Genomic DNA, 27,659 nt, shown 5'->3' on the forward strand with positions numbered 1-27,659 from the left:
TTTTCCTGGGTCCACTTTTATATTCATAGTTCTTCCTATGCTTTCTGCAGTCATCATATTTCATTTCTTACAACATAATAATAGTACACTGTGACCATCAATTTGTTTAGCCATCCCTTAGTCGATGGGCATCTAATTATTTTGTTTCCTGGAAGAAAGTAATAAGTATCTATTTATTGATCAATCGATCTATTGATCGATAGCTCCCATGTTGTGCCAGCCACTGTCCTAAGTGCTATACAAATATTATTTCATTTGATCCTCACAACAACTCTGTATGCTAGGTGCTAGTATGATTCCCATTTTACAAATAAGGAAACTGAGGCACACAGAAGTAAAGTGACTTGCCCAGGGTTACACAACTATCAAAGATCTGAGTCTGAATTGGAACTCAGGTCTTCCTGACTCTAGGGTAGCTAGGTGGCACAGTGGATAGAGCACTGGGCCGGAAGTCAAAAAGACTCCTGAGTTCAAATTCAGCTTCTGATACTTACTAGCTATGTGACCCTGTTTGCCTCAGTTTTTTCATCTGTAAAATGATCTGAAGAAGGAAATGGCAAACCACTTCCGTATCTCTGCCAAGAAAACCCAAATGGGGTCACGAAGAGTCAGACACCACTGAAAAACAACTGAGCAATAGCAAACTTCCTGACTCCAGGCCTAGGGATTCATTTACTGCAATGCTACTTGACTGCCTTATATATGTGAATCCTAGGCTCAAATACTTAAAAAGTTTTATGGATGCTTTTTTTCATCTCTATTTACTGTCATTTCCCAATGACTTCCTCTACCCCAAGAGGGAAGCCTCACTTGCAACAAATAAGTACAGTCAAGCAAAACAAATAAACACAGCAACCATGTCTGCCAACGTATGCCTCATTCCCCATTTTTAGACCCCCTTCTCTTGGTTGATAGGTGAGATTCATGATTTACCATTAGTACTTTAATGTCATACTTGGTCAAACTCGAAACTTTTTCATATCTGAAGCATGGTATAGTGCAATGATTGGAAAAGGTTGGATGGGGTTGGAAAGCCTGGGTTTGAATTGCTGAGTGACCTTGGGCAGGTCCCTTCCCTCTCTAAGTCTGTTTCCTCTTCTGACCAATGAGAGAGATGAGTCTGATACTCTCTGAGCTCCCATCTAGCTCCAAGGCCTCTGACTTTTTCCACAAGTTATCATTTAAGATCCTTTCGATCTCTATAATAGCAGTGGCTGAGCAGTACCTGTCTCTGTGTCCTTGCCTCATGAGCAGTAGCTAACATTTATATAGCATTTAGAAGTTTTGATACCTTATCTCCTTTGATCCTCCCAATGACTCTATGAGGTAGGTGTTCTAATTATTTCCATTTTATAGATGAAGAAACTGAGGCTTACAGAGATTAAATGTCTGAAGTAGAATTTGAAGCAGCTAGGTGGCGCCATAGTACACAGAGCACCAGACCTGGAGTCAGGAAGACTCATCTTCCTGAATTCAAATCTGACCTCAGACACTTACTAGCTATGTGACCCTGGGCAAGTCACTAGACCCTGTTTGCCTCAGTTTCCTCATCTGTAAAACGAGCTGGAGAAGGAAATGGCAAACCAGTCCACTGTCTTTGCCAAGAAAACCCCAAATAGGGTCACAAAGAGTTGGACATGACTGAAAATGACTGAACAACAAACTTCCTGACTTGGAGTCCAGTGCTCTGACCCTTCCATCATACTGCCTTGTATTTTTCAGGCACTGAACAGAATGTGGCATCTTTGCATCCTCAGATGTTTGGATCCAGGGGCTGATGGGGAGGGGACAGTTACTAGCGTCTCCCTTAAATGTTTAGATGGAATCATAGGTGGCAGATTTGGGGTTATTTGTGGACAAAGCCCTTCTGAAAGAGGCTCTGTTGGCCTTCTCTAAGGGGTGCCAAACTGTCTCTGGCTGAGAGATGCTGCATGTCCCAGGGAGCTTCATGCAGTGCCTTTTATGGGCAAAATCTCCTAACTGGGCAAATCACATTGCAGGGTCCAGCCACATCCACTTTTAAGGTTATGTGTGAACATTCATTGTCTTCCTGTTTGCACAAGCTGTGGGGAATGTAACTTTTACAGACTCTAAAAGCACATGGACGGCTTGCTTCGATTTGGCCATCATTCCTCCTTCCCAAGTCGGAAGGCAGGGATGGTATTCTTGCCAGGGTTGGGGAGGCGGGGAGGGAGAATTGCTTTCCTAGACTTTGAATGCTCAGTAAGGAGAGAGGAACTTGAGTGCAGGGGTGGGGGTGGGGGGAAACACACGTTTAGATCTCAGTTGCTCCAACCTATCTCATTTGATAAGGTCCAGAGAGGGAAAAGAACACAGGTAGTGGCAGAGCTGTGACTAGAATCCCTTACCCTCAGTCTCCTGACTTCCTGGCTTCCAGAAAGTGCAGGGCTTTCCCCGCTGTGGAAAATGGTTTCCTCTAGCCCAGGTAGCTGGAAAAGTATTTCAGGTCTAGGAAAGTAACTCTTGCCCCGCTTCCCCCTACAACCCTTAACCTGTTTGAGAGACCAAATCATAGGCTTTCCAACTGGAAAGGAGTTTTGACATCATCTAGGCCAGGTCTCTTAACCTTTTCTGTGTCTGGATCCCACTTTCAGTCTGTCTGGTAGAACCTTCAGAATGTTGCATTTCAGTTAGAAGTTAATGAAAATAAAGATGCCATTTTTTCAATCCGAATTGCTGGATGCCCTGAGATCTATTCATGGACTCCAGGTGACTAACCCCACATCTATTCCAATCCTTCCACTGGACAGGAGAGGGACTTGTCCAAAGTCATGTAACCAGTTAACAGCTGAGCTGTGATTAGTCTCCAGGCCTGTGCTGTTTGTTCTGCTTCAGATTATATCCCCAAACTGTCCCAGAGTCCCACTTTGCCCCCAGTGGATGGGTGAAAACCCAGGTAACACCTAAAGTAGGGAGAGTGGTGGTCACCCTATCTTATATGCCACCCAGCATATAACAAGGCTTATTGGCTGACTCACCTTGTAGCCAAGGCACAGCATAGGGAGAAAAATAGCAGAGGGGCTAATGGGCCCCATCCCCTGCCACTGGCAGGACTGGATGTAGAATACATCCCTCAACAATATATTTAAGGAAGGCAGCATGCGTAGTGGCAAGAACACTGAAGCTTGTAGGCAGGAGAGACCTGGGGTCCAATCCTGCCTCTGACACTTACTAGCTTTGTGACTCTGGGAAAGTCATTTCCCTGACCACAGCTTAAGATTTTATTTTCACTATTCTTTATCTCGTTTGATTCTCACAACAGTCCCATGAGGCAGGTGTAATTATCATCACTCCCATTTTACAGATGAGGAAAACTGAGGCTCAGAGAGGTCAGGTGACTTGCTTGAAGTCGCATAGCTAATATGTTTGAGGGGGGATCAGAAATCTCTTTCTAATGTAAGGTGGGTGCCAAAGGAGTTAGGGTCTGTAAAAAAAAAAGGCTTACAAACCTTAAAGCACCTCGTTTTTACTTTTGATTGAGTGAGTGATTCAGTCACACTGCCTGGCCTTCTTTAATTTACTGGGTTCAGAAGACCTCTATGTAAGACCATTCACAATTTGGATTTTGATTTCATCAGTGTATGGGTAAGGAACTTCTCATGCAATGCAGATCAGATCACTAAGTACATACTTAAAACCCACCTCCTTTTGGTGGAGGCTCTGCCAAAGATTTTAGTCCATTGGCCCTGAGTCCAAAGGAACCTATGGTCCCCTGAAAGTCACGATAAGACACCTGGGATGACTTTCACAAAAGAGCCTAGGTCCTAAGAGACAAAAACATTATAAAGTTGTCAGTGGGACAGCAGTGGGGAGGAGAAGGGGAGGACAGGAAGGAGAGGGTCCAAGGGCCAACAGCAGTAGTTGGTGATGGGTTTTATGGGGGGGGGGGGCAGGAAAGGCAGAAGTTGCTTCATGTTTCAGTGCTTCTGAGAGCACTTTGGGTAGGTGTCCATTTTGCCTGAACTCTGTTGTGGAAAGAGCACACTGGATCTGGAGAAGGAGGGTCTGAGTTCAAATCTTGGCTCTGACATTTAGCAGCTGTGTTGCCAAGCAAGTCACATTTTATGGAATATCCATTGAAGGGTCCTGGGAATGTCTAGAACAGAGGAAGAAGAGATTTAGGAAGGCACAGGGCTATCCCTGAAAGGAGGTTTAGTTTTGTTCTGCTTGGCCACAGAGGGAGAACCAGGAGCAATGGGTGGGGGAGGGAGGGTATGGAGAGGCAGATCCAGGCTCTCTATATAAGTAGAAACTCCTGCACCATGAGAGCTGCCCCCAAATGGAAAGGGATACTTTGGAAGACACCTGATTGGTGGTCTTCAAGCAAAGGCTGGAGGCCCACTCGGCAGGAATGCTGGCAAGGGGATTCTTGGCCAGGAATGGGTTGGACTCCATGCCATATAACATCCTTCCAACTCAGAGATCCTGGGCTTCTGTGAATTGCTTTCTATTTAAATGGTTTTGGTCTGCTGGAGCTGAGATGAGCTTGAATCTGCATAGTTTAGGAATTGAGTGTCCCATTTTGCTCTGAGTCATGTGACCTTGTCAGTGACCCAGGGTATTTCTGGATGACTTCATGAGATTAAACTGCAGAGGTTTTATGGGAAGCTGTAGCAAAGTGTTTGTTCAAGGAGAGGGTTCTGGGACTGCATCTCCCCCCTTGAGGAAGTCGCCTTGGTTTTTAACTGAACCTCACCACTTCCAGATGAGCTGTCCTGTTGTACTAGAGCCTTCCCTTCTCTACCTCTGAAAGGTAGAATAGGTAGACTGGATCAGAACGGAGGATGTGAGTTCAGTTCAATTAACTTGTTCCATGTGTGACCATGGGCAACTCACTGCACTCAAATGAAGCTTTTCCCCCAACATTTCTGCTCAAGGTACTCTTGATGCCTCCCATTTTTATATTACAGTGCTTCCTACAGCCATCCCCAAGAAGTCTCTCTTGCTTTCAAAAAGTTAAGCAAAACCATTTGACAAGCAACTCCATCTGACAGTGTGTGCAACATTCTGTACCCATAGCTCCTCTCTGGGCCAAGATGGGAGATTATTCAATTATTGGCTTCATTTTACTGTTATTTTTATCATTGTAGTCAATCGATCCATCTATAGGGATATATTAATTCCCTACTTTTCACCAGACCCTGTGCCTGTCTCTGTGTATGCTATTTTGGCTACATTTACTCCACTCTGAGACAGTTTATACACATCTCCTTGTAGTTCTTTGACTTCTTCCAGCTCGTTTCCTATGCTGTAGTAACATTATATTGCATCCATATGCCACAGTTTGTTTGGCCAATCCTCAATCATTGGGCATCCACATTATTCCCTGTTCTTCGAGTGTCTCATTTTACATAGGAAAAACTCTATGTTTATGGCCCTTAGAGTTTGAAAATAGAGTCCAAGTGTGGAAGGATCTTTAAGTATTCTCTTCTCAGATTTGAAAATAATGCCTGAATACAGAGGGATCTTTAAGCGTTCTCAGACTTTAAAATGGCCACAGTGAGGAAGAATCTTTAAGGAGCTCATCTCAAATTTGAACACAGTGCCTGAGTGCGGAGGGATGTTTAAGAGTTCTCAGTGCTCCTGAAACTTTGTGAAGGTTCAGGCCAGAACATTGCTGGTCCAGCCCCCTAAACGCACAGTATGTGGAGCCTTCAGAGAATGTGAAGCTTATCAGAATTCTGTTCCCAAAGGAACAATTTCCTAAGCTTGGCCACGGAGGCATCTGTGTACTTTTATAAGAACAAGAAGTTAAGGGTCTCACTCAGACTCAACTGGGGAAGCAGAAGCTGGGAGAAGCCCAAGAATTCCGACCTTGGCCTTCTGGGTGGGAAGACTGGGTGAGGCAGCTGTGGGCTAGGAGAGCTTACAAAATCTCTCCCACTAAAAGAAAATTCCACTTAGGCTTTGGGGTTAACAAGTGACCCTTGTCATGCTCCACTGGGGAGAGTTAACTCCTCAGTCTGTCATTGAAGGCTCCTCCACTATCTGGTTCCCACATTTTCTCCCTTTCTGGTACTCTCTCTCTAAATGGCTTCTTTAGTGTTGCCCCAAATCCCCCCTCCATATCTGAAATGAGGGACTAGACAGGCTACTCCTTTCCCTGCAATCTACTCCTTCCTCTTTCCCTTTAGGTCTTGGCCTGTGTGTCACTTCTGCCAGGAAGTCTTCTCTGATTTCCTTCTCCCAGTTGTTTGTCCACTCTCTCTTCTCTGATTATCTGGTATTTATTTATTCATTTAGATCTTGCCTCCAGTCAAATGTAAGCTCTCCAGGGACTGGTTAGTCTTAGACAGAATTGACTCTCAATAATATTTACTTTGCAAATACCACTGGGGAAGGAACTTCTGGCCCACTGCTCCCCACCACTTCCCTGCCCTGCCCCCTACCCCCAGCTCCCACTACTGAATAGTGTGTGATTATTTTTTATCATATTGAATTCCTCTAACATGTAGTTAAGATCAGCCAAAGTAATAATAAATAATCATTATTTTTATTACAGAAAGGTGACTATGGTGTAGTGGATAGAGAGCAAGCCTCAGACTCAGGGAAGACTCAGGTCCAGGTCCTACCTCTGACATCTACTGGTTGTGTGACTCTGGATGAGTCACTTCACCTCTTAGTGCTGTAGACAACTCATTAAGACTGTAAGTTACTATAAGAAAAGATGTCAATCTTTGTTGAGGCAGTTTCGTCATCTTGAAGTACATATCCTAATGAAATCACAGACCTAGTTGTTGGCGTTCTTCATAAAGAGGGCTATTTCTATCTGAACCATATCCAAATAGATGAGAATGAGATATTAATCAGAGATCTAGAGCTGGAAAGGACCTTAAAGTGCATCTAGTCCAACTTCTTCATTTTACAGGTGAGGAAACTAAGGCCCAAAGTGACAGGTAGTAAGTGGCAAAGGTGGGATTTAAAGTCAGGTCCCATTACTCTAAGGTCAATGTTTATTCCACTGTAACGTGCTACTAAAAACATTATTTTTGCTTTTCAAAGATGAGGAAAGGGAGGCCCAGAGAAGTAACAGGAATTGTCCAAGGTCCCTCTGATAGCCTGTGGAAAGTCAGGATTTGAACACAGGTCTTCTAACTCCAAATTCAGCCCATTTCTACCTAGTAGAGGTCATTGCAGACAGAAAGGTGGCATGAACTAATTCCTGGATAGGGCCTAAAGCAGGTACAGATTCTGGAAACAAGTGTGTGCCATTTTGAAAGAGAGACAGAGAGATGAGGTCTTCTTGAGCTCCCTTACTATCCAGTGGCTAATACATAAGGTGAATTAGATGATCTTTCTGGTTGGCCTCTGGTTTACTAAATATCATTGAAGTAAGTTCAATCAGCTTATTTTTAGTTTTATCTCTTCATGACTTTTTGCTGCTCTAAGGAGAGAATGAACTTTACCAGTTTGTGTAGCTGTAGAGAGCCATAGACACCTATGGTACTATTTTTGTAGCCTTGCCATAAAACAAGTATTGCATTCTGGACAAGCTTGCTTTGGTCCATAAAAGTGTGTGTAGCAAGAGCCTTTTCAGTAAGTTTTGCTTCATTTCCAATGGTGGAGTTTAAATCTTGGAATGCTTTTCTTACTTGGGATAGAAAAATTTTATTGAGCTGGGTTTTCTTTCCGGTCATATTTAAGACTAGGAGAGAGCGAGAGAAGGATGATTATTAGGTCTTTTCAAATCTGCTGGGCAGAAGTGATTTCAAAATTGAGGTTACAGTTATAGGGTCCTCTAGCTACTTCCAAAATTATGAAGCCTGACGAGTTCAATTCACTCAAATGAATACTCAAAAGTCCTCAGATCCCTCTGAATTACCTCCTCAAAAGATCAAGTCATATTATAACTATTGAATGACGTGTAGTAGAGGCAACTGGCAATGGACCACTGGAATCATCAATTAATGACCACAACACATTGTCCTAGGTCCCTTATTATATAGTATCATATTGTATTGTGAAGATATATCCTGGAAGAATACCCAAAGAAATCTTCCTTCATCTCCTCTCTTGATGCCCCTTCCCTCCCATTTGATTGACTATCTGTCTATCTATCTGTCTGTCTGTCTGTCTGTCTTGTAACATATTGATTTGGAAGGAACCTCAGTGGTCATCTCATCCAATTCATATTTGAAAAAGAATTCCCTATATACAGCAAGCTATATACAGTATAAACTGGAAGTAATTAACAGAAGAAAGGCTCTGGAATTAAGAGGGGTCAGAGAAGGCATCATGTAGAAGGTGGGACTTCGTTGTTGCTTATTCTTGAAGTGGACCAATGACATTACAAGGGTGGTGTCTTGACTTGCCAATGTAGAAATGGAATGGTTCATGACTTTACTAACCACCTTGACCTGCCTGAGCTCCCTTACTATCCAGAGGAGGCCAGATTGGCCTTGGAATGAGAATCAGCCAATCAAGAGGCAAACTGAGCATCCCTTAAGCTTGACAGAACTGAGATCCTTTGAAGTGTTCACTTGCTGAACCAGGAACTCCCTTTGCTGTGCTAATAATGACCTAACTGCCACTGACTTAATCTGGTTTCTCGGACAGAACTAGCACAAGCATCCTAGTCCTGGAAACTTGGAGACTTTTTAGTTAGACCCTTTTCCTTGTTCCATGTAGGCATCTCATGATCTCTGTGAAATGGTCCCTCCCTGGGAAGTGGAAAGTGAACCCAAGGGACTATGGCAATACTTGACTGGGTCACAACATGGCAGGGAATTCAAACCCAAAGTGGGAGTACGCGAATGGGTCATGACACGGTGGAGAAGTTCAGACCCACAGTGGCAGTACCTAATTGGGCCATCACATAGCCATTCCCACCTAGCTTTACAGTTTCTTTTTGCCTTTATAATCTGTGCAACCTAACCCCAAAGGGAGCTCAGTTCTGACTGCACCTTCACATGCATGCCCACCTACTTTGAGAGAAATAAACATGCATAATTCTGTTTGTCTTTCTTAGACTGAACTCTGGAGGTTGACACCGGTGAGTGGGATTTAAGTGAGGGAGAGCTGCGCAGTCATCAATCTTACTCTCTCCTCTGAGTCATCAGAGTCCAGTGGCAAGACAAAAGTGAAGATAACGGTCCAGGTCTGGGTAATGGTTCAGGATAGGGTGGGTGACCTTGACCTTTTAGGACTTTAGTTGGGACTCAGAGGAGGCCAGGTAGGCTAGTATTTGGAGCAGAAGAAAGTCAGCATTCCAGGTATGGGAGACAGCCAGAGAAAATACCTGGAGCAGAGAGATGGAGTGTCTTGTTTTTTGGAAAAGCCAGGAGACGTGTCACTGGATCAAAGAGTATGCATTGAAGGAGTTAGGTGTAAGAAGACTAGAAAGGTAGGAGAGGGCTAGCTTATGAAGAGTTTTGATTGCCAAATAGGATTTGCATTTGATTACTGGAGGCGATAGGGAGCCATTGACGTTTATTGAGTAGGGGAGTGACATGATTGAACCTGTGCTTTAGGAAAATCACTTTGGTGGCTGAATGCAGGATGAATTGAAGTGGGGGGAGACATTTGAGGCAGGCAGATTCACCAGAAAGTACTACAGAACTGCAGGTGTTAGGTAATCAGGGAAGAGGAGGGAAGGGTGTATATTCAAAGGATATTGCAAAGGTGAAGGAATGTGAGGAATCCAGTATCACTCCTAGGTTGAGAGCCTGAGGGACTGGGAAGGTGAGGGTGCCCTCTATATAAAAGGGAAGGTAGAGGTGGGGGGACAGTTTAGGGGGAAAGATCATGAGGTCTGTTTTGGAAATATTGAGTTTAAGATGTCTACTGGACGAACAGTTTGAGGTGTCTTAATGATAGTTAGAGATGTGAGACTGGAGGTCAGCAGAGAGGTTAGGGGCTGCATAGGTAGACTTGAGAATCATCAGCTTTAAGATGGTAATTAAAATCCATGGGAGCTGATGAGATCACCAAGTGAAGCAATATAGATGGAAAAGAGAAGAGGGTCCAGGAAAGAAGTGTAGGGTTAGAGGGCATGATCTGGAAGAGGATCCAGCAGACAAGAAAGAGTAGTCAGAGAGGTAGGAGTAGAACCAGGAGAGAGGGATGTCCTAAAATCTAGAGAGAAGAGTGTCAAAAAGGAGAGAATGATTAACAGTGTCAAAAGCTGCAGAGAAGTCAAGGAGAATTGAGAATAAAGGCCATTGAATTTGGCAGCTAAAGATCTTTGGTAACCAGGGTTCAAGTCCTACCACTTACTATCTATGTAACCTTGAGTAAGTCACTTAACCTCTCTAGGTCTCAATTTCCTCCTCTACAAAATAAAGGACTTGGACTAGATTGAAGTTACTTTCCACTCTAAATCTGTGATCCTGGGTAGAGGAAAAGCTAGGCTACACCAGCCAGCCTAAGAGGCGGTTATCAAGGAAGACAATGCAATGTAAAGAGGTACCAGAGTTAGATTTGGGTCCTTTACTGCCTGGAGACCCTTGGGTGACTCAGACGTGGCTCTCCCCCTCAGGGGGTCTCATAGAATAGGCTCAGTATGAGGCTAGGCATCTGCATTTCTAAAGAGGCAGAGGCCTGGGGCCTAGACAGCTGGGTACCTGATGAGGCCCGAATCTTTTTTTTTTCTTTAATTTATTTATTTAACTTTTAACATTCATTTTCACAAAATTTTGGGTTCTAAATTTTTCCCCATTTCTCTCCTCCCCCCACCCCAAAATGCCGAGCATTCTAATTGCCCCTGTCACTGATCTGCCCTCTCTTCTATCAGTCTTCCCTTCCCTTGTCCCCATCTTCTCTTTTGTCCTATAGGGCCAGATAACTTTCTATACCCCATTATCTGTATTTCTTATTTCCTAGTAGCAAGAATAGTACTCGACAGTTGTTCCTAAAACTTTGAGTTCCAACTTCTCTTTATCCCTCCCTCCCCACCCATTCCCTTTGGGAAGGCAAGCAATTCAATATAGGCCATATCTGTGTAGTTTTGCAAATGACTTCCATAATAGTCGTGTTGTGTAAGACTAACTATATTTCCCTCCATCCTATCCCGCCCCCCATTGCTTCTGTTCTCTCTTTGGATCCTGTCCCTCCCCAAGAGTGTTGACTTCAGATTGCTCCCTCCTCCCATTGCCCTCCCTTCCATCATCCCCCCCACCCTGTTTATCCCCTTCTCCCCCACTTTCCTGTATTGTAAGATAGGTTTTCATACCAAAATGAGTGTTCATTTTATTTCTTCCTTTAGTCGAATGTGATGAGAGTGAGCTTCGTGTTTTTTCTCTCACCTCCCCTCTTTTTCCCTCCAATGAAAAGTCTTTTGCTTGCCTCTTTTATGAGACATAATTTGCCCCATTCCATTTCTCCCTTTCTCCTCCCACTATATTTCTCTCTCACCACTTAATTTCATTTTTTTTAAGGTATGATCCCATCCTATTCAATTCACTCTGTGCTCTGTGTGTGTGTGTGTGTGTGTGTATGTGTAATCCCATCAACTACCCAGATACTGAAAAGTTTCAAGAGTTACAAATATTGTCTTTCCATGTAGGAATGTAAACAGTTCAACTTTAGTAAGTCCCTTGTGACTTCTCTTTGCTGTTTACCTTTTCATGCTTCTCTTCATTCTTGTGTTTGAAAGTCAAATTTTTTTTTCAGCTCTGGTCTTTTCATCAAGAATGCTTGAAAGTCCTCAATTTCATTGAAAGACCATTTTCCCCCCTGAAGTATTACACTCAGTTTTGCTGGGTAGGTGATTCTTGGTTTTAGTCCTAGTTCCTTTGACTTCTGGAATATCCTATTCCATGCCCTTCTATCCCTTAATGTAGAAGCTGCTAGATCTTGTGTTATCCTGATTGTATTTCCACAATACTTGAATTGTTTCTTTCTAGCTGCTTGCAATATTTTCTCCTTGACCAGGGAACTCTGGAATTTGGCCACAATGTTTCTAGGAGTTTCTCTTTTTGGATCTCTTTCTGGTGGTGATTGGTGGATTCTATCAATATTTATTTTGCCCTCTGGTTCTAGAACATCAGGGCAGTTTTCCTTGATAATTTCATGAAAGATGATGTCTAGGCTCTTTTTTTGATCATGGCTTTCAGGTAGGCCCATAATTTTTAAATTGTCTCTCCTGGATCTATTTTCCAGGTCAGTTGTTTTTCCAGTGAGATATTTCACATTATCTTCCATTTTTTTCATTCTTTTGGTTTTGTTTTGTGATTTCTTGGTTTCTCATAAAGTCATTAGCCTCCATCTGTTCCATTCTAATTTTTAAAGAACTATTATCTTCAGTGAGCTTTTGAACCTCCTTTTCCATTTGGCTAATTCTGCTTTTGAAAGCATTCTTCTCCTCATTGGCTTTTTGAACCTTTTTTGCCAATTGAGTTAGCCTATTTTTCAAGGTGTTATTTTCTTCAGCATTTTTTTGGGTCTCCTTTAGCAGGGTGTTGACCTGCTTTTCATGCTTTTCTTGCATCTGTCTCATTTCTCTTCCCAGTTTTTCCTCTACCTCTCTAACTTGATTTTCAAAATCCTTTTTGAGCTCTTCCATGGCCTGAGCCCATTGAATATTTATTTTGGATGTTTGGGATACAGAAGCCTTGACTTGTATGTCTTTTCCTGATGGTAAGCATTGTTCTTCCTCATCTGAAAGGATGTGAGGAGATATCTGTTCACCAAGAAAGTAACCTTCTATGGTCTTATTTTTTTCCCCTTTTTTGGGCATTTTCCCAACCAGTTACTTGACTTTTGGGTCCTTTGTCAAGAGTAGGGTATACTCTGGGAATCTGTGAGATCTCAGTTCCTCCAAGGTGGCACAATCAAGCGTGTACTGGTCTGGATGCAGAGAGGGATTTTTGTGCCCAGAATCTTAGCAGATACCTCTCCACAACCACTTAGCCTCCAGTTCCCAAGTCAGCACTAGGGGCTGATTTTCAGATAAGCTGGATGGGCAGGGCCACCATTCAGTGTGAGACAAAGACCAGCTGTACCAGGTCCTCCACCCAGGGCTGAGGTAAGACTCAGTTCTTCAGTGCCCCTAGAGGTTTTTATGCTCCAGCAATGGAGCTTCCATATGGGCTGCTGTGCAGGCTCTGTAGCTGCTGCCTGCTGCTGGAGCTATGAGGAGGCCCTTATCCCTTCCTGGCCAGCTGATAAAACCCCATCGCTAACCTTTGGTGCCTGTGGGCCAAGGGATCTGAGAATCTGCTGCTGCGAGTGGAGATTCTGCCCCCAAGGTGTCCTCCTCCCAGAGTCTCGTTCCTCCGTGCTGCTTGGCCAGGGCTGGGCTGGGCTCCATGCTCAGCTCCATGTCTGGCCCAACCGACGTTTCCGTGGGCCTTTCAGGTCACCATGGGCTGGAAATCTCCACTTTTGTTCTCCACTTCTGCTGCTCCAAAATTTGTTGAGAGTCCCTCTCTACAGGTATTTTATGGGCTGTGGGGAGGACCCTGCATAAGTGTGTCTTTCTATTCCGCCATCTTGGCTCTGCCCCTCGAGGCTGGAATCTTAGATGCTTTAGTTGAAGGTGTACCACAGAAGCCACAGGGTACCAGGCATGAAAACATTTTTATTTGAAGCTAGATTTCAGTTATCTTTCCCTCTCCATTCCCTATTCCTTATCTCCACAATCCCAGCATTTTCACTCCATCTCCATGGTTCTACCATCCAATCTTTAATGGATTTGAATCCATTTTTCCACTTACTACCTCCCCACCTTTGCTTGTAATCAGTCCCAGTTCAACTTGATTCCTTCCCTGTTGTCTCCTATCCCCTCCATTATATGTCTATCCTTTCCCCTAGTTCACCTGCTAGAAAAGGGCTTAATCCTAGTTCTTCCACCAGACCCTTCTTAGGAGGCTGTTGGTTGAACCACACCCTGGTCTCTTGGGACAGTGTGCCCCCCCAAATTTTAGTCTTTCCTCAGGTCAGAATTGAAGACCCAGTATTAGGATCAGTTGAAAGAACTGGGCACATTTAGCTTAAAGAAGAGAAGACAAGATAATTGGGCTTATGTCTCTGAAATGGTGTTTAGACAAGAGAGTAATTAGATTTGTTCTGTTGGGCCCCAGAGGGTAGAACCAGGAGCAATTGGTGGCAGTTACCAAGAGGTAGGTTTAGGTTTGATTGAAAGAAAAAGTTCGTAACAATTAGAGCTACTAAAAATGGAAAGGGTTGCCTTAGGAGGTGGTCAACTCTCCTTCAAGTGTTGGAAATATTCCAGAGGGGATTCTTGGTCAGCTCTGGGCCAGACTAGATGGCCACCAAGGGTCCTTTCCAACTGTAAAATTCTATATTGGATGATTCTGCAGTTGGATAGACCTTGGTGGATTGGAGAGCAATCAAACCATTTTTTCTAGGCAAGAGGAAGGGCAGGAGCAAGGACAGGAGCCAGTGACCTCATAGAACAACTTCTGAGGCGTGAGGGTATGGAGGCTTTGTGATGTCATCCTTATTCCAAGTCATTATAGCAGTCAGATCTGGCAATCTTCTGAAGACACAGAAAGCAGTGTAAAGGTTAGAAGAAAGGCACTGGTTTGGGGGACAGTAGAAAAGGGAAGGTTGCCATCCTTGTCTCCCCACTCAACTTCCCTCTCACTTACAGAGAGGGAAAAATCTATGAAAAAGAAAAGGTCTGAGGGCCAAGATTCTCAGAGATCTCCAGGGTCTGGGGGTCAGCAGTCTAGAGCAAGACGGAAAGGACAAGGACAAAAGTTGGAGGGAAGAGACTTGAAAATGGCCAACTAAACAGTCATTGCCTTCAGGCTAGGTACTAGACCCTTGGACTTGGACTTGGCAGAGATCTCTGCAGCGTCTTTAGAGCCCCAGTGGAGGAAAGGTCACTGGACTACCAACGTTTCCCCCAAGCCCACCTTGTGGCCTGATTATGGGCTCCAGACAATTCCTTTGTCTCAACATTCTTTTTGGCATTATCTTGACTCTGTTGATGCCAGTAGCTGCTAAGCGCAACCATGACTGTGATTTGACAGATACACAAGAGAGTGTGGGCATCCCAATGCACTGCAACAAGGAAGAAGACTGCTACCAGGGCCAAGGTGTCGCCAAAGGCATCTCTCACATCAACAAGGACTCTGTGGAGGCAATCCTCTGCGGGAGGGAGCTAAGTGTCAATTATATGGGAGTCACTTATAACTTCATTACCTACTGCTACATGGAGGAACTCGGGAATGCTAGTCCACCAGGTCTGAGCCAGGCTCAACCAGACCCAAAAATTATTGCAGCAAGCATGGGCCTAGCCTTGCTTTTGTCCTGGCTGATTTAAACTGCAAGGAAGGGATTTCCCTTCCTCTTTCTGGCAAACACCCCACCCATTCCATCCCTAACCTCAACCCAGTACCAACAACTTTCTTCCTTGGATTGGATTAAAGTGGCCAGATGCAGAAGCCATGTTGTCTTGTGTGATGTATGGGGGGATTCTGGTAAGCAAGGGAAGGGTTGGGGAAGGGGGCAAGATCTGTAGGCCTGACTCTTATGTCCATGGAACAATTAGAACTTCTTCCTTTCCTCTCCCCCCCCACCCCATCATATGCTGCTTCTTCCTTCTGCTTTGAAAGCCTTGGTCCCTCATGGAATAACAGGATTCCCAAGTTGGGAGGGACCTTAGTGGTGAAGCTAGAAAAGAATCCCCATTCCAATGACCTGACAGCCTCTGGCAGAAGGCTTCCAGTAAGAGGGAGCCCACTCCCTTCTGGAGCTGTCCATCCCACTTTGGGGCAGCTCCAAAGGTTGAGAAGCTTTTCCTGACAGTAAGTCTCAATCTGCCTCATTTGAACTTCTACTGATTGCTCCTGGTTCATCCCTCTACCCAAGCAAAAAGGTGAATGAGGTTCTAATTAGGGGAGTTCCCTGGCACCCTGAAATCCTCTCCATCTCCCAATCCCATTCTCCTGACCCAAGCTCTCCCAGAATAAAGGCCTTTGGGGATCTTGCAGGAAGCATTTATAGGGTTCCCACTAATCTCACCATTCCCAGACTCAGGATGTTTGGCCACCTGCCTAGTCTTTCCTGCCTTCCTCCCTCCTTCCCAAAGGTGCCCCCCCCCCCAAATATAGAATGGTTTTTTCTTTAATTGCCACAGACTCACATGGGAGGGGTAGGGAAGTAGGGGAGGGGGAGATGAAACCACCTATGTGCTTTTTAATGACAAGTTGTCAAGAAGAGATAAGAGGATGACTTTGGAGCAGAAGCTAAAAAACAAATTATATTTGTTGCACAAGGTATATACATAGGCAGCAACTAAAGAGGCCTGATACTACAAGGAACCTAAGTCAGTTGGGTATTACTGGACTCTGGATTTGGATTTGGAATGTTGAATAATCTACATCATTTGGTTTTACATAATGGTTTTTGTAAAAATTTTGGCATTAGAATTAACTTTAAGCAACATAATAATGTGGCCAGTTCCTTCGTCAGCCAAACTGAAAAGGTCACTCCCTACATTTCAGGCTCATAGACAGGGTTGACGCGGATCTTAGATACCATCTAGTCCAACCCATCTCATTTGACAGAGGAGGAAACGAAGGTCCAGAGTGGAAAAGGGAGCTGGCCAGTGTTACACAAGTCACAGGGCTAGAATCAAACCTAGGTATATCTGAATCCTAATTCAGTGCACTTTCTTCGACACTACCTTGTAAAATGATCACAGAATCATGAGAGAACTCAGTAGCTAGTTAGCCCAACCTGTACTTGTCCTAGAATCCCTGCTAGAGGATCCCCAACAAATGGACACCTAGACTAAATATGGCTCCCACCAGCTAGTGATGTCCGACTTTCCCAGGCCTCTTCCTTGGAGAAGGTCTCTGGCTTATTGGGCCAAAGGGACTAGTTTGGAGGCACAGGGAGAGAATGACTAGATCGCCTTGAGGCTACATGTGACCCTCTAGGTCCTCAGGTGCTCCCTTTTGACTGAGTCCAAGTTTTTACAGAACAAATCCTTTTATTAAGGGGATTTGTTCAGTGGAGTTTAGATCCAGTTAAAGGGCTGCACATGTGTCCTTGAGGCCACAGGTTCCCCACCCCTAGACTAGTCCTTCCCGTGGAAGGAGAAGCTTCCCAGGATAACTGGTATCTTCTTCACTCTCCAGGGGTATAATATCAGTTTCTCTTTGACTTGGACAATCAGGGAGGGCAGTGATTAGCCTCCATCAGCAGCTGCTGCCACCTTCTATTTAAGGTGATTCCACTGGTAAAAATCAGGAAAAATGTGTGGCTGAGGTGATGGGATTTTATAGAGAGCCTCTAAGTGGGGGATATTGGAAGCCCTGTGTCAGTTGCTTTTGCCAAATGGTTTTTCTCTTGTAAGAGAGCTGGCTATTGTATATCTGCAAATTACTGAGAGAAATAAAAAACCAAGAGACAAGAATAAAACATTAGAAAAGAAAAGTCGATGCTTGACTAAAGATGGCTTTCGTGTTGGGCTGGGCAAGGGGAGTGAGGGCATTCTAAAGGGGGCTGGAATATGGAAGAAGCCATAGGCTGGAATGTCTTTTGGAAGTGCTGGATCAGTGGTGATTCTCAGAGGTATTGCTAAGTCCCCATGAGGAAAACACCTTTACCAATAAACATAAACACCTTCTCTCTATCTGATGGCCTTAGAGAGTAGCCTGAAGAACTGAAAGATCACGTAACTCGACAATGTGTGTCAGAGGCAGGACTTCCTGTTTCCAAGGCCACCTCTCTATCTACCAGGCCCGGAGGCCCCTTTGCAGTTTATTATAGGAATGGTTATGGAAGGAAATGTCAGTTGGTCAGTCAACAAACATTAAGCACATCTTAAGACAGTTCAAATTCTACCTTCTGCAGGAGGTCTTTCCCCACCTGCCCTAACTTTCCTTGCTAGTGCCTTCCCTCTGAGATTAGCTTCCATCTACTCTGTATGTATCTTGTATGTACATACTATACTTACTTGCACATTTTCCCCCATTAGAACATGTGTTCAATCCTTGAGGGCAGAAACTATGTTTTTGCCTTTCTTTGGATCTCTAGCACATAGTAAGTGTTTAATACATGCATGTTGACTGATGACTGACTGATGGCTTACACACAGTGTCAGGCACTGTGGCAAGTGCTGGGGATACAAAGAAAGGTAAATGTGGTAAGAAAATTATAGAATGTTAGAGCCAGAAGAGACTTAAGAGTTTATCAAGTCCTCCTCTTCCCTGATCATTTTTATAGAGGAGAAAGAAATTGAGGCTCAGAGAGGACAGTGGACTTCCTCCATGTCCCATAACCAAGTGGTAGAAAGAGGACTAAAATCCAAGTTTAGAGCTGGAAGAGACCTCCTAGGGATCTTGAACCCTTTCCTTTGTCTGGTAAGGAAACTGAGACGCAGACAAGTAAAGCAATTCATTCAAGATCAAACAAGAAATAAGAAGCATATTTGAGATTTGAAAACCAGGCCCTCTAACTCCAAACCCAACTCTCTTTTTCACTCTGTGTCCTTTGACTCCTGTGAAGTACTGTGGTCTTCCCACTGTCACATCATTTGATTCTTTAGTATGTTTTCACTTCCCTTGTTTTTTCACCATTGGGAGTATGGCCACTGGAGACCACTTTCTTTTGGATGTTATCATCTGCTTGGAACTTGACCACATTCAGTTCTTTGCTTGTCACCTAATTCCAGACTGTCAGCTGAATGTGACCCTCAACCCCTGCTCTCTCCTTCCCTTTTACTACTAAATTCCCTGCTGTGCCTTCTCAGAAATGCACTAACAACCAGCAGTTAGGCATCTCCACCACTTCATGTGTGCTTGCTGTGACCCGACCAGCTTCTACTGATCCACATGCATCCTACTCCCTGCCTTTGCTCACAATAGAACACAGACAAATGACATTTGTCAGAGGGACTCATTCTCGGTTACACATCAAGACAGGACAGTTTGCCACATAGCCAGACCCAGTGGCATGGGAATCCAGGGAAATGTCCAAAACTCACACAGATGGAGAAGCAGGAGGGGACTCCCCAGACTACAAAAGGGCAAAAAGAGTCCCCCAGAGAATTTTCCATAAGCCAAAAGCATGGTATCCACATAGTAATCACTTCTGCCTGGCACACCAAGATGCCTGAGGGAGAATTGGCTAATGAAAGAAGCACCAGTTAAGTTGCCTTTAGGACTCTGTGTAAATCAGCCTTGCATACCCTAGTGAAAGCATCTGTGTGATTGGCTGTTCTTGTGTGGTAGGGATGGATTTGTTGGTTCCCAGTAGCTGTTCATACTGATTCTCCACACCAATTCTATGGCCCATAAAACCTTTAGACTTTGAAGAAGTCTCATTTCACTCAAGTTATTTCATAATGTCATTTGATAATAATTGACCAAACTTCAGTTTGCCCATCTGTAAAAGAGAAATAATACTACGCTCACAGGGTTATTGTGTGGCACAAAGTAAGGAATATAAAGTGCTTTGCCAACTTTAAAATGTCACACAAAGGCCAACTACTACTGAAATGAAAAAAATTACTAAAAGAACATTAAACTGCGTAATTGAAAAGCCAGTGATGGTTTCTATAACACAGTTATTTCTGAATGTATACAAAAGTCATCAATATAGCTTATCTTTTTTTAAAGTGGTTACTTTAAATGTCTACCTCTTAGTGGCACCTGGGTCACAGGTTGCCTCTTCTACCAGAGTTGAAAGTCAAAACTTTGTCTTATATTTTTCTCAAATAGAAAAACAGATGAGCAAAGGAGTCTAGTTCTTGGAAACTCTGAAGTCTCATGATGTCTGGAATTCATATTCTCAGACACACTAAGCAATAAAGCTCCAGACCAATGTTATTAGACAGATTCATGTAGCATTAGATGCAAAAACAATTTAAGCCATAACCACATATGAATGTCTCTTGAATCTGAAATGGTTTGGAATGGGTCCCCTCTCTGCATTCGATTTCCAATTTAAAAGGACAGATCCAAAATATCTGAGGGAAAGAGTGGAAGGACGCCAGGTTCCTCACATCCCACAAAAAAGCAAAGCTCAAGAAAAGAAACAGTTTTTAAAAAAATTCACATTCAAGAAACTGGAAACCCAAAGGCAATCCAGTCCACTCTCCTCCTCCTCTTCAATTCTGGGCCCAGCTCATCATCCATCTGCAGTGTCTGACCAAGACAGATGTACCGATGGACCAACTTCCAGGTTTCCATTCAGCTGCATAGCATAGTCTAGACATTGGGCAAAAATGAACAAAGCAGAGAGCACTGACATATTTTAAAAATTCTAGAGAGGACTGGGATCAGCTAAAATACCAGAAGTAGTGGAGAAGGGGGGAAAATTGCCTGTGTAATCTGGGGAGGGAGTGGAAAGCAAAGTGAACTGGAAATCAAAACACCTGGGTTCAAATTCCAGCTCCATCACCTGGGCCTCAGTTTCTTTTTCTGGGAAATGAAAGTGTTGGGCTAGATCAGCTCTAAGGTCCCCTCCAGTTATAAATCTAAGATTCTCTGCTACCAAGGTAACCTCAAAGATATCTTCAGATAGACAAATGACACACAAAGAAATCAAATGGTAATGCTAAGGAAATCCCAGGGCTAAGTTAAAGAGCTTGGAGAAAGTACAAAAATCAGGTAAGGAAATTAAGTGGGAATTAAAAGATAAAAAAGAGAGAAGAAATAATGAAAAAAAGACCAATGTGAGGAATGCAATAGAAACTCTAAATCTAAATGTACTTGTCTGCTATGAGAAATACTCGTTGACTACACAGTATATTTAATTACTCTCCTTTAGGGTTGGTTATTAATTGCAAGCATTGAGCTATTGCCCACTCTGTTTTCTTGGGAGAAATGAAAGTGTGATTTAATTTAGATAGCATGCCTCCCATGGAAAGGCAGATTGCACAAACTAAATATCCCTTCTGGTAAGACCCTCAGATAATAGATACAGGTTGGCCAGTGTAACAAAGGCCATCCATGAAGTCACATTGCAGTAAATGAGAGCTGTTTTTAAATGGGTCAGATGAGCTTGAAAAATCGGCTTTCTGGATAGGGAAATCAGGGGTCTTGCTGCTTAGGTAGCACAAGGTACCTGTGTGGCCTGCAGCAAATGTCTTTACCTCTCTGGGGATGCTGCTTTTGTTAAATAAGCAGCCTCAAACTTTCATGGCATGCTTGCTTTCTGTTTCTAGCATGCAAAGATCTCTTCATCTATACTTATCTACTGAGGGAGAGGATGGAAGGAAGCCAGGTTCCTCACTATTTTAAGTGCCACCTACTTACCTCCATCCATCCACCCATCCATCCATCCATCCATCCATTCATCCATCCATCCATCCATCCATCTATCTGCCTATCTTCCTATACCTCTTTCTATCTACCTATCTATTCAGCAGAGTGTAAGCTCCTTGAGTATCCTCAAAAATCTTTCATTTCTGCCTTTGTATCCCCTGGGTCCTACCCAGTTTTTCTCTTGGAGCAGCTTCCTTCCTGATAACCTCTTGGTGGTAAGGGTTTTACCTCTCTCCAACTCCATTGTTCCAAGGTCTCTTCCCCATGAGACCTTATATCCTACGGTCCAAGTTTCTCCTTAGGTCTTCCCACCTCCAACCCACCCCATCCCCAAATGAATTTGTCTTTAAAAATTGATTTGAGGATACCTTGCATTCTATTCACCCTAAATGCCAAATTTGGTCATTAGCCTTTGAGGGTTTGCACTAAATGATAAGATTGATTGCTAGAGGGATCTTAGAGATTAGTTAGCCTGATGAGTTATGAAGAGCTATGGTTTTTCCAGTAGCAATGTATGGCTGGCTGTGAGAGTTGGACTAAAGAAAGTTGAACGCTGCAGAACTAACACTTTTGAATTGTGGTGCCAGGGAAGACTTTTCAGAGTCCCTAGGACAGCAAGGAGATCAAATCCATCAACACTTAAATTAATTCAGACTTTATTGGAAGGACAAATACCAAAGTTGAAACTTAAATACTTTGGTCACACAATGAGAAGACAAGACTCATTGGAAAAGACCCTGATGTTGGAAAAGATTGAAGGCCAAAGGAGAAGGGGATGGCAGAGGATGAGATGGATAAATAAAATCATGGAAGCAATGAACATGAACTTGGACATACTTCAAAAGATAGTGGAGCATAGAAGGGCATGACTTACTAGGATTCACAGGGTCACAAAGAGTCATTCATGACTGAATAAAAACAGTTTGATGAGTCTTTAAGAACTACTCGATTTGCAGATGAACAGAATGCTTTCAGAAAAACCTGGAAAGACTTACATAAACTGATGCAAAGTGAAGTGAGCAGAACCAGGAGAATGGTGTACACAGTAACAGCAATATTGTATGATGATCAACTGTAAATGACTCAGCTATTCTCAGCAATATAGTGACCTAAGACAATTCCAAAGGACTTATGATAAAAAATGCTATCCACCTCCAAAGAAAGATCTGAAGGAATCTGAATGCAGATGGAAATGTACTTTCTTTTACTTTATTTTTCTTGGGTGTTTTTCTTTGGTCTGTGTTTTCTTTCACAACATGACTAACATGAACATTTGTTTTGCACGACTGCACATGCATAAACTATATCAAATTGATTGCCTTCTCAGTGAGGAGAGGAGGGAGGGAGATAATATGGAACTCAAAATTTAAAAAAAAATGAATGTTAAAATTTTAACATGTAACTGGAAAAAAATTAAATATTTTTAAAAATAAAAATAGTTTTTACATGGAATTGTAACTGCCCAATTGTCCCTTCAGGATAGGATTCCTTGGAGTGACATCTGTTCTTGGTTGTAACTCACCCTGCCGATGGACCGCCTGTTCTTCTGTGCTGTGTGAGACCAAAGAGGGCTCTTTCTTCCCCTCCTGGGCAATCCATTAGGTACATAAGGCTAGAGATGTTGCTTCTGGCTGTCCCATTCAATTCTCTCATTCTCTATACAGTTGAGATAATCTTACTTTGAAAGGTCTAAAGTAAGGGTTGATTCCTCTTACCTCTTAGGATGTTGCACACCTTTATGTGAAACCATAATCTCTGTAACTGTACAAAAATCTTCTTTTTAAAAAAAAGTAGATAAATAAGGTCAACATGATATTTTCAAAGCTGTCCTGTTTATCCATGCTTTCTTCTGAACTTTTTATGGTTTCACATAGAGTCGTGCCACCTATTAAGAAAGAGCCCTCTTTGGTCTTACATTCTGTGCGTTTGAAAAAAGGCTTCAATGATGCTGTTTTCTTCATTTTCTTCTTTCATTTGGCAATTCTACCATTAGTTCCCTTTCCCCACCACCCTACCCTCCAAATGAAAAAAAGAAAAATGCAAATCTTCTAACAAGTACAATTAAGCAAAACAAATCCACACATTTACTAAGTCCAAATATGTCTAATTCTCCCTGGAGTCCCTCACTTCTCTGGCAGGAGATGGCCTTCTCTAAAGCTTGGGTCATTGTCTTGGTCAGAGCTCTTAAGGTTTTCTGAGTTGTTTGTCTTGACGACTTTGTTGTTATTGTCAATCGCCCTCCTGCTGCTACTCCCTTCACTCTCTGCCAGGTCATACAAATATTCTCAAGTTTCTCAGAAACCAAAAGAGCTTACTTTTAATGGATTCACAGAAGGGGCGATAAATATAGAGGAAGTAGGGACTCTTTCAGGAAAGAAGCAGAGAATGATCTCTCCTCATAGATAATTCTCAGATGCCATTTTTAGCAGGAAATGAAATCCAGTCTACAGTTGATCTATTTATTACTTTTAAATTGACGGGATCATTCCTCCAGCTGCTAACCCCTTGTTTCTCTGACCTGTGGAAACTCCAAAGAATATGGCCAATTAGGCAAAAAATAGCACTTGCATTAAGGCTAATGTTGGAAAAGCATAGGTATCCCTAATGGTTCCCCAGTTTCTAGGCATCACTAGGGATGAAACAAAAGGAGCTTCAAAATAGATTTTGACCACAGCACACTTCAGCACTTTGAACACATTGATAATACCGGGAGACTTGTGTAGAGGTATGGCATATCTCAAGAATAAAAGGTACTGTAGGAGGAGCAAAAGAGAGAAAATTTAACCTACCAATTGCCATTCCAAAAGCATTGTCATGTGTAATAAACATTTTTGATACATATATAATGGCATTCTTACTTTGAAGTCTTACTGAAGTCTTACTCTGGTGTCCCTCACTGGGGAGGGACCCTGGGTTCATGGATCCTGGCTTTGCAAAGGCCATGCCAGCAAGACACAATATCAGACAGCTTCTACACAGCTGGAAAGACTTTGAGTGCAGATCCAGTGCTGGGCTGTATATGTCACTGAGCCTACAGCCCTCCCTCACTCAAAACAAAGTTAAGTGCAAGTCGTATCATTATTTCTCTGATGGCGTGGTCTTCTTCAGCAACGAAGGACAAACACACACACTGAGCCTAGCTCGGTTGGGAGAAGATCATCATCATACCACAGGGAAGGGAACTATGTAGCGAGGGCAACTCATCAAGCTGGTCTCCTAACACATAATGGTACCCCATTCTGCACCAATGAAGGAGTAATATAGCAGCATGAATGCTGGAATGAAGACTTGGAGTTCAAATTCTAGTTGTGTTCAGATTCTTAGCTATTTGTCCTTGAGCAAGTCACTGTACCTCTGTGGGCCTCAGCATCCTCTTTGGAGAAATAAAGTGGTTGATTTAAATGACCTCTAAGATCTCATATTTAAATATGAAATCTTACCACTTATAGATCCAAAGATAGTGATGTTCTAGGAAATTGACCTCTGGCCGGGGATGGAATGTTCTACTTACTTTTGAAAAGCTAAAAACATCTTTTTCCTGTTTCTCTACACTCCTTTCCACTGCCCCCTTCCCCAAATCACCCAGCAAATATTTTGTTTCTCAGTGTCTATTCTTGGAATATAGTTGTTTATTGCTCACACTTCATTTGTGTTTAGCAATCCAAATGGACTGTCCAAACAGGATTTGAATTCTTGGCACCATTTAAATTCCCGGGACATAATATACACTGCAGCAAGCTGTACAGGCTTGGGACAAAGGAGGGGAATCCAATTCCAAGAAACTAGAAGCTGAAAGCAGACTTCCATGACATTTTCTACAACTAGCACTGAGTGATCCTATACCCAAGCCTGCTGTATTCTTTGTTAGTCAGTCAATAAACACTTATTAAGCTCTTACTATGTACCAGGTACTGTGCTAAGTGCTAGGGATACAAAGAAAGGCAAAAAACAGGCCCTACTCTCAAGGAACTCCCAGTCTAATGGAGAAGACAATTACTAGGGACAAAAAAGACATGGACAGGATCAATTAGAGACAATCAACAAAGGAAAAGGCACTAGCATTGACAGGCATCAGGAAAGGCTTTTTGTGGCTATTGCAATAGTCCAGGCATGAAGTGATGAAGGCCCGCAGCAGGGCAGTGTCAGTGTCAGAGGAGAGAAGGAGGGTATATGAGAGCTGTTAAAGAAGTAAAATAGGCAGGACTTGCAACAGATTGGCTATGGGGGAGGAGAGAAAGTGAGGCATTGAGGATGACACCTAGGTAGCATGATGATGGAGAAGTTGGCTGTGCTCTCAATAGTAATAGGAAGTTGGGGAGGGGGAGGATTTAGGGGAAAAGATAATGATGCTGACATGCTTTGGACATAATGAGTTCAAGATGTTTGCTGGGCATCCAGTTTGAGATTTCTGAAAGTCAGTTGGAGATGAGAGATTGCAGGTCAGCAGAGAGGCTGGGGCAGGAAAGGTAGATTTGAGAATCATCAGCATAGAGATGATAATTAAAACCATGCGAGCTGGTGAAGTCACTCTGTGAAGTAGTATAGAGGGAAAAGAGAAGGTCTAGGACAAAACCCTGTGGGATATCCACAAGTAGTGGGTGTGATCTGTATGAAGATCGAGCAAAGGAGAATGAAGAGTGGTCAGATAGGTTGGAGAACCTGGATAGAGCAGTGTCACAAAAACCTAGAGAAAAGTGAGTATAAAGGAAAAGATGGTAATCAACAGTGTCAAAGGGTATACAGAGATGCAAAAAAAGCCCATTGGATTTGACAATTAAGAGATCATTGGTAACTTTGGAGAGAGCGGTCTTCGTTGAATGATGAGGTCAAAAGCCAGACTCCAAGGAATTAAAAAGAAAGCGATAAGAAAGGAAGAGGAGGCTCCCATTGTAGACAACCTTCTCAAGGAATTTAGCCTCAATAGGGAGAAGAGATATGGGATGATAGCTATCAGGGACAGATGCATCAAGTGAGAGATTTTTAAGGATGGAGGAGACATAGACATATTTGTAGGCAGTGGTGAAACAGTTGGCAGACAAGGAGAGGCTAAAGAAAAGTGAGCCGGTAGGGGAGATGGAAAGGAAATGGCTGAAGGACAAAGCCAAAGCTCCCACATTAATCTCATGTTATTGTATGCCATATCACATGGCTTATTTTGCCCATGAGTGTGATTATTCAACAGAGCTTTCCTTTGGGTTAGGTTTGATCTTTGCCTCAAGGCATTATTTCTTTGAGTAGTAGTGGCAAGATTTGGACAGTTGGGGGATGGGGGAGGGGGTGTTAGTTTCACAATCTAAGAATCAACATTATGAAATATTCCCTCTGGCTTAAATTGGAGGACCATCTGTCCCATAACTATTTCTGGGGTCCTAATAGAACATCATCTCTGCATATAGTACTGAAAATGGACCATTGGAAGGATTAATCCATTAATTAAACACTATTCAAGGCCCATGTTGGAAGTTGAGGGGCCATACATAGTGCATGTTCTCATGGAGTTCCCAGTTGAGCCTCACACATGCCCCCATGTCATTTAACCAATTAACATTAATTAGATTTTACAAAGGGATATCTACTGAGAGGATATAACAAAAACAGAAGTCAGAAACATTTTCCTCAATACCCAGAAACACACTCTCCCCTATACCACTTTGGTACCCAGGGAATAGTGGGCTCAGACTTAAATCATTTGCTACAAAGCATTAGCCATACCAAGTTCACTTCCAAATATGTTACAGCTGGTGATGGAATTGTTGTTGTTACCTACTGACTGCCTTTAAACACCTACAGTACTGGGTCAAGCACATCACTTGAGACTTCATTCCTTAACTGGCTTGGTTGTCCACCAAATCTCGCATAGCCTTTAACTTCCAGACCTTTGGGGGCTTGCTCTCCTGGGATCTTGCAAAGCTCACAAGGTTGTAGCATAGTCTGATACTCCTTCATCTAGGATCAAGAAAGAGGCAAAGAAAAAAGGCATCGTGTAATCATGGGTTACATTGGCCTGGGTGAAAAGACGAAAGCCTGAGGTCTCTCTCCCCACCCAGAGGCTTTTGGTATGTCTTTCTTCCTCGATCTAGCCAGGCAAGAAAGAGGGTAAAGCATTCAGTAAGTGCCTTGTGTAAGCATTTCAGTTCAGCAGTTATTTGAAGGTTCCTCTTCTTCACAGGGCAAGTAGATTGGAAATACTTGTAAATGCTTCATTGGATAGGACTTGCAATTTCATTGGTACAGGGAGTATCCAAGGAGGAAACTCCTTCTATTCATACAAATCAACACTTGCTCTGCAAGCTGCTGACTTGAACACTGAGAAGTTAAGAGATTTGCCTACGGTCATCCAATCAACACATGTCAGAGACAAGACTTGAAGTGTCTGTGACTCTGGGGTCATGTCTCTCTCTCTCCAATCCACCGTGATACCTGACACCTGGAACATAGCAGACTCTTAGA

The sequence above is a fragment of the Notamacropus eugenii genome, chromosome X (genome assembly GCF_028372415.1).
Source record: "Notamacropus eugenii isolate mMacEug1 chromosome X, mMacEug1.pri_v2, whole genome shotgun sequence".
Lineage (NCBI taxonomy): Eukaryota > Metazoa > Chordata > Mammalia > Diprotodontia > Macropodidae > Notamacropus > Notamacropus eugenii.